Here is a 14,962-nt window from a genome sequence, read left to right on the forward strand (position 1 = left end):
TAGAACCTATGCATCTCTGTGACTAACCAATATAATACTTATGATGACAGAATCGTAGGCAACAGCCTCGGTACGGGCAGGAAGGGCATAGTATCTGGCCTGGCCTCCCCCCTAGGGCGACCTCTACCTCCCCGACCTCCACCTCTAGTTGGCTGAGCAGGTGAGGTAGCAACTGGAGCTGTAACCATAACTTGAGAACTCTGCAGGTCACGATGTGGCTGAGAAGTCTGTGGAGGTGCACCCCTCCCATGTCTGGGGCAATCCCTCACCATATGATGTGTGTCACCACACTCAAAACAAGCTCTAGGAGGACGTGGTGGTTGTGACTAGATAGGGCCAGGTCTGTTGGACTGACCTCTGAAAGCACCCCACGCAGGAGGCGCGCTAGATACCGGTAGTGCATAATAAGGCTCCTGAGGTCTAGGAGGAGCTGGAGCACTACTGGCTACTAGAAGAGCTAAATGAATAGGGCGATTCATATAATCCCTACCATGACGACCTGCAGCTGGGGTACCGGCACCAGGATAATAGCCTGACTCTCGAGACCTCTTGGCCTCCCTCTCCTCTCTCTCCCTAGCATGCATACCCTCAATCCTCCTAGCAATGCTCACCACCTGCTGATAAGAAATATCCATCTCCTACTCACGAGCCATGCTAGATCTAATGTTGGGAATAAGGCCCTCAATAAATCGGCACACTCTCTCGCGAACAGTAGAAACCAAGGCTGGTGCATTCCTAGCCAAACTGGTGTAATGGACAACATACTCTGAAACAGTCATAGCACCCTGGCATAAATACTCAAACTCTGCGCGCCATGCATCCCTGAGGCTCTGAGGAACATACTCCCTCAAGAACAGATCTGAAAACTGAGCCCAAGTCAGTGAAGCAGCCTCATCTGGACTGTCTAACTCATAGGTGCACCACCACTCATAGGCGGCTCCTCGAAGCTGGAAGGTAGTGAAAGAAACCCCGCTCGATCCCGAGATACCCATGGTTTGGAGAATGATAATAGTCATCAAGAAATCTCATAGCATCCTCCGATGCTAGACCACTGAATATAGGAGGCTTGTACTTCTTGAACCTATCAAGCCTCAGTTGCTCATCCTCGGAAGCAGCTGCCCTGTCCTCGGGCGGAACTGGTACTGCAAGCGGTACAGGAATAATCTCAGGGACCTGCTTAACATGCACTCGCTGCTTAGAAGTACGGTTGGTGGGAGTCTGTGCTCCTCCCCCGGCCTGAAATGTAGTTGCAGCAAGGGGAAACAACCCTACCTGAGCCAAAGTGGTGTACATGCTCATGAACTTTGCCAAAGTCTCCTGAAGAGCTAGAGTGGTAGTAGTAGTAGGCATGTCAGGTGCCTGGACTCCGGCTGGATCCGCTGGTGGTACCTCAGCGGTAGCTCGTGCAGGTGCTCTAGCTGCACCATGTGCGCGTCCTCGGTCTCTACCCCGTCCCCGGCCTCTGACGGCTGCAGTAGGGGGCGCAGGTGCCTGATCATCTCAAGTAACACGTGTCCTCACCATCTATGAGAGAATAGAAGAAAGAAGTTTAGAATGGTCATGTCAAAATATCGCATGACAAGGAAATCAAATGAAGTGGAATTTTTCCTAACAGTTGCATATCCTCTAGTAGATAAGTATAGACGTCTCCATACCAATCATCGAGATTCTAATAAATCGGCTTATGATCCATGACTCCTATGAACCTAGAGTTCTGATACCAACTTATCACGACCCTGGTTCGTCCTCCGTGAACCATCGTGATGGCACCTAGTCTTTACGACTAGGTAAGCCTAAACTTGCGGAAGATGACCAAAACTTACAAAAGTAAAACAATTTAAAAAAAACATAAATAAGGCAATAACAGTGTTAAATATGCCTCTCGGCATACACCATATATAAATCTCAAAACCAATATCCAAATCCAAGACCTAGAAACCCACGAATCACAAGCTAAGAAAAAGAAATACTACATAACTCTGACTCCGGAATTTTTGTCTAATAAGAACAGAAGTACAGAAGAGATAAATACTAAAAGCAAGAATAGAAAGGGACTTCTCGGTCTGCGGACGCGACAGATGTACCTCGAAGTCTCTAAGCAGTCGCCTCCCTCAAGGATGGTAGGCCTGAGTAGAAGTACCTGGATCTGCACATGAAAAACATGCGCAGGAGAGGCATGAGTACACCACAGCGGTACTCAGTAAGTGCCAAGTCTAACCTCGGTTGGGTAGTGACGAGGAAAGTTAGGGCCCTACTGAAGTTAAATAAAATATAAAGATCAACAGTATAGAATAGAACAGTATAAATAAGTACAACAGTAAAATAACATAGGATGAATAGAACAGCAACAACTATACAGAACAAGGTAAACATGGGAAGGAAATACAACTCAGCACCAATAGTCACAATCGGGGATCTCCCAGAATACCGTCCTGTAGTCCCATCTTTACATATCCAGTGAATCTCTCAGGATACCGTCCCGTAGTCCATCATATAAATATGTCCGAAGGATCTCCCGGGATCCCGTCCCATAGTCCAACTCATAGTGCACGGGGATCTACTGGAATCCCGTTCCGTAGTCCCAAATGTAAATACCCAGTACTGGGTGAATCTACCGGGTGCATTCCCGTTGTTCCATATAACTGTGCAGGGGGATCTACCGGGAATCTAACCCGTAGTCCCAAAGTAAATGTGCAGGGGGATCTACCGGGAATCTAACCCGTATTCCCAAAGTAAACAGACAAGGGGTAGCTACCGGAATCCCACCTCCGTAGTCCCAAAATAAATACACAGCAATAGCTTAAAGATATACAGAAATGGAAAAAACTCATATTAAGGCAATAAGTGATTCTAGCCTAGCATGATGTGCAGAATTCAAGTAAGGCAGGTTGAATCAAATAAAGCAAATTAAGTCACTCAAACATGCTTTCCTAAGCTAAAAACATGCTTAATAGTGCAAGAAATAGAAATAGGAAAGGAAACATACTAGTAATTACTTAAGAAAAATAGGATTTCCAACAATTACCACAAATATGCACTCGTCACCTCACGTACAAGGCATTTTAATTACCAAATATATCAACCCTAAGGGGAAGGTCCCCCACACAAGGTTAGACAAGTCATTTAGCTCGAACTAGCTCAAAATCAATCCGACACCACTTCTTTGTCATGAGTACTCGACTCTAAATGACCCAAATCTATCCAATTCAATTGCATAATGTAAAAAACACTGCAAGTAACTGATTCTACAAAAAGTCTAAGCTAATACGCGAAATTATGTAAAATACCAAAATGCCCCTCGGGCCCACATCTCGGAATCGGGTGACATTTACATTTTTAGAAACCTTGTACTCTCATGAGTCTATACATAACAAGAACACTAAAATCGGAGTCCAAATAATCCCTCAAATCCTCAATTAAAGGCCTCTTAACTCAAGCCCTAATTACCCATTTTCCCAAATTTCTTACCACTAATTAGGTCTTTAATCACATAAAAACGAGTTATGAAGTCAAGGACGTTACCTCCAAGCGATTCCCCTTTGTTTTCCTCAAAAATCTCTTTCAAAAGCTTCAAACCCGTATGAAAATGGTGAAAGAATCCCTCAAATTCGTGAAGGCAACTATTTATATGTTCTGCCAAGCGATTTCTGCATTTGCAACCCTGGGACCGCATCTACGGTCCCGCTTCTGCGGATACTACGTCACATCTGTAACTTTCATTTAAATGACCAGAAACCGCATCTGCGATTACATTTTCGCAGATGCGACACCGCTTCTGCGGTGTCCCTTCCGCATCTGTGGAACCTGAAGGAAAGACATAAATCTGCTTCGGCGGTCTCCTTAGCCGCTTCTGCGGTGCTGCATGTACGGTCCCCAAACCGCATATGCAAAAATACCAGAAGCAGCAAAAATACAGCAGCTGCAACAATTTCTCAAACTTCCCGTCAACCATCTGAAATCACTCTGAGGCCCCCGAGACCTCAACCAAAAGCACCAACATCACCTATTACCTCATTAAAACTTGTACCAATCCTTAAAACACCTAAAACTACATCAAAACCTCGAATTAATCAAGGATTTGAGCCTAAAAACTCCAATTTTTCTCAAAATATGCTTTCGATCAAAAAGTCTATCAAACCTCATCCGAATGACCTTAAATTTTGCACACATATTCCAAATAACACAACGGAACTACTGCATCTCTCGGAATTCCATTCCGACCCTTAGATCAAAATCTCGCTATCAAACCAAAAACTTCAAAAATTCAACCTTAGGCGTTTCAAGCCTAAATTAGCTACGTACCCCCCAAAACACAATCCGAACATGCTCTTAACCCCAAAATCACCCAATGGAGCTAACGGAACCATCGAATTTCCATTCCGAGGTTGTCTTCATACTGTTCCGACTAGGGTCAACTTTCTAACACTTAAGCTTTCATTTAGGGACTAATTGTCCCAAAACTCCCCGAAACTCAAAACCAAACATCCCGACAAATCAGATTAGCAGAAATAAACTCGGGGATAGCAGTTAATAGGGGATCAGGGCATTAATTCTTAAGACGACCGGCTGGGTCATCACATTTATCAACTGTGCATCCAGTGTTTCATGTATCCATACTTCAGAGGTATCACGACGATCCATCTCACGTGTTAGACTTTAGCACTGTCCAGTTGGACAAGGACTTGACCTATGAGAAGGAGCCAGTTGCTATTCTAGACTAGTAGGTGCGTCAGTTGAGATCGAAGAACTTCCCTTCAGTTCGTGTGCAGTGGAGAGGTCAGCCTATTGAGGCAATGACCTGGGAGTCCGAGTCCGATATACGGAGCCGATATCCCCATCTTTTCCCCGAGTTAGGTACTTTTCTATGTCCGTTCGAGGATGAACGGTTATTTTAAAGGTGGAGAATGTGATGGCCCAAAAGGTCATCTCGTGTTTTAGAACCCAATTTGGGGTTCCAAGGCCTTCAAGACCTCATTTTCCTTCTTCTCGATTTGCGTGTGTAGTCTGGGCACTCTTCCGGAAAGCACTTATGTGAAAATTTTAGAAAAAAATGCTAATTTTGCCTTTAAATTTGAGTTTACGTTGACTTCGGTCAATAGTTTGGGTAAACGGACCCGGAACCATAATTTGACGGTCACGAAGGGTCCGTAGAAAAATATGGGACTTGGGCGTATACCCGAAATTGAATTCCAAGGTCCCTACCTCGAGAAATAAATTTTTGAAGAAAATTATTTAATTGAAAAATATAAGAAGTTTGGAAATTGAATAATGCTTGAATGTAATAGTATTCGGTCCACATGTTAGTTCCGGGGCCCGGTACAAGTTTAAAATAATATTTAAGTCAAATCTGTGAAATTTTGTAGGAATCGAACTTGATTTGATATAAATCGGACCCTCGGTTGTGAAAATAGTAACTTTAGGTGTTCTTGTGAATTTTATTGATTTTGAGGCTAAATTCATAGTTGTTGATGTTATTTTGATGATTTGATCACGTGAGCAAGTCCATATGATATTTTTGGACTTGCGTGCATGTTTTGTTTGGATCCTCGAGGGTTCGGGTGAGTTTTGGATAGGCCGCAGAGTGTTTTGAACTTAGGAACAACAGCTGGTGTGTTGCAGGTCTGCAGGCTTTGCATTTGCGAAGCCTGACTCGCAAATGCAAGCTCGCAATTGCGAAATACCATCGCATTTGCGATGATTGGTGATCACACCCGACTATACCTTATAAAAAGGACAAAGCGTTCATTGTAAATATAATCCGGTTTACAAGTCCGGAGTCGAATCCCACAGAGAACTAAGGCTTAGCTACAGTTGTTCACTATTACCAAGAATACAAACTTGAACAATTCCTAACTTATAGATATTAAGATTCTTGTGTTTAACTAATTAACTAACTAACAAATTAAAATAATAAATTAACACTAAAGATACTACATGTTGGAGAAAAGATTAAGGAGGTCTAGAGTTATGATTTCCCCAATTGTCGGAATCCTTCCCGCTATATCTTCTATAATTTTGCCTAAGTATTTTCTAACGATCATGAACGCTCTGCGTGTTGTTATTCTCTCCCGAGTAATTACGATAATTTACTAAACATACTCTCCCGAGTTACGCTGGCTGGCTTTAATTACAGCTCACTTAAATCGCACCGAAGGTTTCGTTATCCCTAATCCCACCTTTAAACCCTTGGTTATTGATTCTTCACATACGTCGGGAGTGATGTTGTTCAACAACTACCTAAATATACACTCTCTCATGAGTAATACATACAAAATAGGCACAACTAATTGAGGGCCCTTCAATCAACCACAAGAATAATATAGTTGAACAAATAGAGAAAATACTACGGCTTAATTATATAAAAACATAATAAGAATTTATCCCACAAAAGGTTCCATCAAAACCCTAGATAACAAATTAGCTATTCATAATAGTATGTAAAACTACAGTACTAAAAGTCATAACCAACAATGAAAAATAGTAAGAGGAAGGAAAAACTCGTAGAAAAATTCCCCACCTTGCTCCTATTGTGTCTCTGCCTCCTTAGGTCGAATCTGTGTCAAAAGTATGTCCAACTCCTCAAACAACCGTTTTTCCATGTATATATACTAAGTAGAGTTGGGCCCAAACAATTACACCTTCTCCTACGCGAAAAAGGACACATTTTCCGGATAGGACGTGCGCGGCCGCGCTTGGACCGTGCTCAGACCGCACATATCCACTTTGATTCTGCCTGACGAGCGCGGCCGCGCCATTGACGCGCCATTTTCACCCTGTTCCGTTTGGAATTTTGAAAAACATAAAACATGAAAGTTTTAGCACTTTGAGTTAGATTTCCAAGAATATATTGTATAGCCCAAATGGAGTTATGAGAAAAATGTTATATGTATTTTACTAAACAGTGCGCAATATGCCTACTCAATTCTTCGTTTGTTCTAACTATCATCCGTTGACCCCCGAACATGATCCCGGTTTAATTCCTTGAGCTTTACTCATTCTCCAAAGCTACAAATCACTTGAATTCATTCCATAACATCTACATAGCTCGAAATCACTCTTGGAAGGCATAAAACACACAATTAGTGCAAGACACTAGCGATTAAAGCTCAAAATCAATTAAAGTGCAGTAAATTTGAGTGCAGTAAATTTGAGTGTAATAAGTGACTAAAATACGTAATTATAGCCTATCTACAATTGGTCTGGGCAGGGGACCTTTGCATTTGTGAAGTCAGAGTTCATGCGACAAGAGCAGAGGCCACAATTGCGAACACTGGTTCGCATTTGCGAAGAGAGCAGGGAAGGCCTACCTTCGCATTTGCGAGTTTGCATTTGCGAACCGGTCATCACAAATGCGATAACTGCGCCTGGGAAAATTCTAACTTAGACGGGATTTTCTTCATTGTTCAAACTCTCTCAAACCCTAAGCTCACTTAGGCGATTTTCCAAAGAAAGGTTCTTCCCCAAATCATAGGTAAATAACTTTTAACTCATTTCTTTTAATCTACTTCATCTTTTACATGATTTCATCACAAAATCTAGGGATTTTCATGGGAATTTGGGTGTTTTTGGGTGAAAATTGAGAATTTCAAAATTTGGGGGATTTAGACCTCAATTGAGGTCGGATTCCAAAACCAATTGCAAATTCGAGCTCGGGGGTGAATGGGTATTCGGGTTTTGGTCTGAACTTCAGGTTTTGACCAAGCGGGCCCGGGGTCGATTTTTGTTTTTTGGGGGAAAATGTTGGGAAAACTATAATTAAGCATTGGGTGTGAGTTCTTTAGCATTTATTTATATTATTAAACTAATTATGACTAGATACAAGTAAATTGGAGGTAAAATCTAGAGGGAAAGCGATAGATGAGGCTTGATTTGTGGCCATGGAATCAAGGTAAGTGTTTGGTCTAACTTTAGCTTGAGGGAATAGGAGTTGTGTCTTATTTTCTATGTGCTAGTGTTGTGTACGACGTATATGTATGGTGACGAGCATCTATACATTGGTGTCAAGTATGCCTATGAGTCTTAAATTGTGATCATTGTGATTCTTATTAAGTTCTATCAATGCCTAAATTGATGATTATCCATGTTGAGTAAGATTATGATCATTTTCTTGATATTTATTCATTATTGAGTATTGGCTCTGGTTGAGGTTCATTTTGTGAAGTTAATTGTTGGAACAAGATTGGTTATAGCTGATTCCCTTGCCGGGACGTAATTACTTTTAAATGTTGACTCGCTTGGTCAAAACTCGAGATTCAGAACAAAACCTAATTATCCATTCACCCCCGAGCCCGGTTATGTGATTTGTTTCAAAATTCGACCCCAATTAAAGGTTTAAATCTCAATTTTATAAAAATACTCAATTCTACCCAAGTTTCTAATTTCTACCATGGAAATCCTAGATTTGATATTGAAATCTCATGGAATGTATTGGGTAATTGAAAGGAAATGGATTAACGCCACTTACCAATGAATTTGGGAAGAAAAGTCTCTTGAAAAATCGCCTCTAGAGTATTTAGGGTTGAGAAGTTGGGAGAAATAAGCTAAGTCATGTTATTCCCCTCTTTTACCCAGTTGCGGATGCTGCAATTGCGATGTCTTGTTCACAATTGCGAACATCCCAAATGCGAGGCAAGGGTCACAAATGCGAAACCTGTCTCAGGGCCACAGAAATCACAAATGCGACATTTTTGGTTTGCAAATGTGAATGCCCAACCTTTGTAAATGTGTACCATTTCTTCGCAAATGCGAAGACAACTCAAGGACTACTGAGTCGCAAATGCGACTTTGAGATAGCAATTGCGATCACTAGCAGTTCGCAAATGCAAACATTATCCTCGCAAATGTGAAACTACCCAATCCAGCCCATGCTCGCGAACACAAACACTTATTTGCAAAAGCGAGGCTCGCAATTGCAAGCCAGACCTTGCAAATGCGAGATCTGCAGTAGAGCACCAACACCAAAAGTGCACCAGCTATTCCAACCTTAACCGTATTCATCCAAAAGACGTCCGAAACTCACCCGAGCCCCTTAGGCTCCAAAACAAATATACAAGCAAATGTAACAACATCATACGAAGTCGCTCTCATGATCGAAACACCAAAATAACACTTAGAACCATGAATCGGACATCAAAATGTATGAAATTTTTAATGAAATTTAAGAACTCTCAAATTTACAACCGGACGCCCGAATCACATCAAATCAACTCCATTTTGCACCAAATTTTGCAGACAAATCATAAATAGTGAAATAAATTTATTTCAAGTTTCAGAACTAAAATCCGGACCCCGATAACAACAAAGTCAACCTACAGTCAAACTTAGGAATTCTTTAAACCTTCAAATTACTACTTTTTCAACATATCACGTTAAATCAAATTATGGACTTCCGAATTCAAATGCGGGCATACACTCAAATTCTAAATTTCGGAACCACCGGGACCGTCAAAATATTGATTCGGATCCGTTTATATAAAAAAATTGACCATAATCAACTCAAATCATTTTCAAGGTTAAAATTCACATTTTCTTCAAATTTTTACATATAAATTTTCTGAAAAAAGACACTGAATGTGCACGCAAATTGAGGAACACTAAACAGAGCTATTCAATGTCTCGAAACACAAAAATAAAGGCTAAAACTCAAAATGACCTATTGGGCTTCACAAAACTATTCTAGGTTATGGAGCATAACTTGAAGAAGTAGTCGACCAATTTACTCATATATAAGCGCCCCAATACTGCTGTTGAAGACTATTGCTATTTCGCACATGTACAAAAATTACTCTTGGCAAATAGCAATCATGGAAATAAGGTGCTTTGGAAGATTCAAGTTATTTAACGAAAGAACCTTATCCAGACGTTGAAGCTATGTTATTCTTGAGTTGTTGACCTTTAATTGTAACCTATTCTTCTTTCTATAACTAGTGTTAGGTAAACAATTCAGGAGATTTTGATTTAGTTTTTAAGATTAGAATTTATAGTGATGAAAGGGGTACCTACAATTGACTTGATTCTAGGAGTTGGATACTAGATTTTATAGTTTTTAGGCTATTGAGTTTTAACCTAACACTACTAGAAATCCGAAAAAAAGCGACCACAAAAAGCGACCAAACACGCCTGGTAGCTATATTGATGGTCCTTTTATTTGGGGACCAAAGTTGGTCGCTATTTAGCTACCAACTTTGGTCTCTAAGCTAAAAGGGCCAAATATTCTGATTTTGACTTTAGTGACCAACTTTGGTCGCTATATTAATTTAATAATATAAATTTGGCGACCAAAGTTGGTCTTTACATGTGAAATATGTTATTTTTAATTTATCATTAATCATTAGAAAGCGACCAACTTTGGTCTCTAATCCAAATATTATATTTTAAAATCTGGACAATAGAGACCAAAGTTGGTCGCTAAATTCAAGAATTTAATTTTTTTTAAGATAAGCGACCAACATTGGTCGCTATATTTCCAGAAATTGTATTTTTTTAATAGAAATCTGGGCAGGTAGTGACCAAGGTTGGTCGCTATTGCCCAGAAAATTATTTTTTTATAGTGAAAAGCGACCAAATAGAGACCAAAGTTGGTCGCTTTTCTTGGTATATTTTTGGCAGAAGCTGCCTGTTTTGGCAGCTACACCACCTGCCAGCTTACCAAACATCCTAAACAGGCATTTTATGCCAGCAACAACAACAACAACAACAACAACAATAATAATTAAAAGCAACAATCAATAGAACTAACACATTAAGCTAACAAAACTAAGCTAACGCTTATTACAAGCCCATTCGAACTAAAAAGAACTAACACAATAGAACTAAGTTTTTTTGTCTAGTTCAAAGTATATAAAGTACTCAAAGAGTGTTCTTTCAGCATCCTCGTCTGAAAGTTGGATTGCCTCGCCCGATTCATTAGGTGGTTGACTGCGTATGAATTCCCCCACGTCAGCTGCATGTGAAGCGAACCTATATGAAAAATTATATATATTGAATTAGTATTTCAAAATTTATATAAAAGTAAATCAAAATACTTAATGAAAAGTAAAAAACTTACATGTATATAGTCGAGGCTCGACCCTCCTTTCTGAATCAGTCTCTTTCTTCTTATTTACAATACGAGTTTCATTGAATAGCTCATCTTGCTTCATTGGCATCATAAAGCTGTCTGGTGGCTTTGGTGATTATCCTCGTGGTACTATTACTCGGGATGAACTTGGATACAGAAAATAACTTGGATACAGTACCTGACAGGGTGTGTCTTTTTAGCTACAATGATAATGAGAAGACAACGACATGTGTTTCAAAATAGTGATGGTGTAGGTAGGATTTAACATTTCCTAAGTAGATAAAAGAGGTTATAGAGGAATTCTCTACTTCACTTTCCAAGAGGAAAAGAAGTTTGATTGATAGTGACAACGTTGATGAAGACGGAATGTTTTCTGTTGGTCGTGGCAATTCCCATAAAGCGGGGATCATAAGACTCTATGATGACAAAGATTATAGGAAGTTTTGTTCTAAACTTTCTTCCAAGTCTGATTCGTACAAGCTTAATGTGATATTGGTGATATTTCTTCGGATTCAGACAATGATTTGACCGACAAAAGTATGAAAATGCTCTTAAAAAGAATTAAAGGTAAAACGTTTTTCTTGGTAGAGAAGGATGCTGAAAACATTTTACCTTTAATTATTTTTAAGAGCATTTCCATACTTTTGTCGGTCAAATCATTGTCTGAATCCGAAGAAATATCACCAATATCACATTAAGCTTATACGGATCAGACTTGAAAGAAAATTTAGAACAAAACTTCCTATAATCTTTGTCATCATAGAGTCTTATGATCCCCATTTTATGGGAACTGTCATGACCAACAGAACACATTCCGTCTTCATCAACCTTGTCACTCTCAATTAAACTTCTTTTCCTCATGAAAAATGAAGTACAGAATTACTCTATAAGCTCTTCTTTTATCTACTTAGGAAATACTAAATTCCTACCTACACCATCACTATTTGAAGCACATGTCATTGCCTTCTCATCATCATTGTCGCTAATGAGAAGAACAATTAAAGGCACACTTTGCCAGGTACCGTGTCATAGTTATTCTTGGTGGAAGTTCTATTGCATGTCTAATAACGTCATCAACCTCTTCTAATAATCCTCCGGCAATCTAAAATTCCAAAACATAAACTAAAAGTTCAATTCATATCCTAAACCTTCAATTCATATCCACAAAAGTTCAAGTCATATCCTAAAGGTTCAACTCATATCCTAAAAAGTTCAAGTCATATCGTAAAATTTCAATTGATATCGTACAAGTTCAATTCACAAGAACAAAACCTAAAAACTAAAAGTTCATCAATTCTTATCCTATGAGTTTAAACATAAACTAAAAGTTCAATTTATATCCTAAAGGTTCAATTCATATCCACAAAAGTTCAAGTCATATCCTAAAGGTTCAACTTATATCCTACAAGTTCAATTCACAAGAACAAAACCTAAAAACTAAAAGTTATATTCATATCCTACGAGTTTAAACATAAACTAAAAGTTCAAGTCATATCCTAAAGGTTCAATACATATGCTAAAGGTTCAATTTATTTCCTAAAAGTTCAACTCATATCCTAAAAGTTTCAATTCATATCGTAAAAATTCAAGTCATACATAAAAGCTTCAATTTATATCCTACAAGTTCAATTCACAAGAACAAAACCAAAAACTAAAAGTTATATTCATATCCTACGAGTTTAAACATATCCTAAAAATTCAAGTCATATCCTAAAGGTTCAATACATATGCTAAATGTTCAATTTATTTCCTAAAAGTTCAACTCATATCCTAAAAGTTTCAATTCATATCCTAAAAATTCAACTCATATCCTAAAATTTCAATTTATATCCTACAAGTTCAATTCACAAGAAAAAAACCTAAAAACTAAAAGTTATATTCATATCATACGAGTTTAAACATAAACTAAAAGTTCAAGTCATATCCTAAAGGTTCAATACATATGCTAAAGGTTCAATTTATTTCCTAAAAGTTCAACTCATATCCTAAAAGTTTCAATTTATATCCTACAAGTTCAATTCACAAGAACAAAACCTAAAAACTAAAAACTAAAAGTTCATCAACTCATACCTAAAAGTTCAATTTGTATCTTACGACTTTAAACATAAACTAAAAGTTATGATTATATCCTAAAAATTCAACTCATACCCTAAACCCTAGATTTCTATAAAATGTTAAATAAAGTTAAATACAATGTTAAATAAAATGTTAACATTTTTATAAACCCTAGATTTTTATAAAATGTTAAATAATGATAAATACAACTTAAACCCTAGGTTTCTATAAAATACAATGTTAAATAATCAATTGAAACACTAGTCATTTGAAACTAATTCATAGCTAATAAACAAAACATTATAAGCTTACACAAAAGATATAAATTGTAATTCTAACCTAGAATTTTTAGGAGGTGGAGAAGGAGAGAGACGCAGCAGCGGCAGAGGCGACGACGACGGGGCGGTGGCAGCTGGGCGGTGGTCGTTGGTGGCGTGGGTGGGGCCTCTGGTGCTGGGAGTTGGAGGGGGGAGTTGAGTGTGAGAGAGAAAAGAGAGATTTTGGGAAATTTTTAGAAAGAATGGGAGGGGATCCCGGTTTTGACAGTCTGGAATTAAAAATAGCGACCACAGTTGGTCGCAATTTTGGTAGGTAAATCAGTTTTGAATTTTTAGAAATAGCGACCAAAGTTGGTCGCTATTTCTAAAAAAATTATATTACTCTTAATTCAATTTAAAATTATATATATATGTAGTATAAATTTAGGATAGTATAAATTTAGGATTCTCTCTCTCTCTCTCTATATATATATATATATATATATATATATATATATATATATATATATATATATATATATATATATATATATATATATATAGTTATATTCGATATAATACTACCTAATACACTTATACTCAGTGCATAGTATAGCGTAAGTATATATATTATATATATATAAGCTATATTCGATATAATACTACCTAATACACTTATACTTAGTGCATAGTATAGCGTAAGTATATATAGTATATATATATAAGCTATATTCGATACAGTATTACCTAATACACTTATACTTAGTGCATAGTATAGCGTAAATATATATTATATATAAGCTATATTCGATACAGTATGACCTAATACACTTATACTCGGTGCATAGTATTGCGTAAGTATATATATATTATATATATAAGCTATATTCGATACAGTATGACCTAATACACTTATACTCAGTGCATAGTATAGCGTAAGTATATATATATATATATATATATATATATATATATATATATATATTATATATATAAGCTATATTCGATATAATACTACCTAATACACTTATACTTAGTGCATAGTATAGCGTAAGTATATATATTATATATATAAGCTATATTCGATACAGTATTACCTAATACACTTATACTCAGTGCATAATATAGCGTAAGTATATATAAGCTATATTCGATACAGTATTACCTAATACACTTATACTTAGTGCATAGTATAGCGCAAGTATATATATATATAAGCTATATTCAATACAGTATTACCTAATACACTTATACTTAGTGCATAGTATAGCGCAAGTATATATATATATATAAGCTATATTCGATACAGTATGACCTAATACACTTATACTCAGTGCATAGTATAGCGTAAGTATATATATATATATATAATATATAAAAGCTATATTCGATATAATACTACCTAATACACTTATACTTAGTGCATAGTATAGCATAAGTATATATAGTATATATATAAGCTATATTCGATACAGTATTACCTAATACACTTATACTTAGTGCATAGTATAGCGTAAGTATATATATTATATATATAAGCTATATTCGATACAATATTACCTAATACACTTATACTTAGTGCATAGTATAG

The sequence above is a fragment of the Nicotiana tabacum genome, chromosome 18, assembly GCF_000715075.1.
Source record: "Nicotiana tabacum cultivar K326 chromosome 18, ASM71507v2, whole genome shotgun sequence".
Classification (NCBI taxonomy): domain Eukaryota; kingdom Viridiplantae; phylum Streptophyta; class Magnoliopsida; order Solanales; family Solanaceae; genus Nicotiana; species Nicotiana tabacum.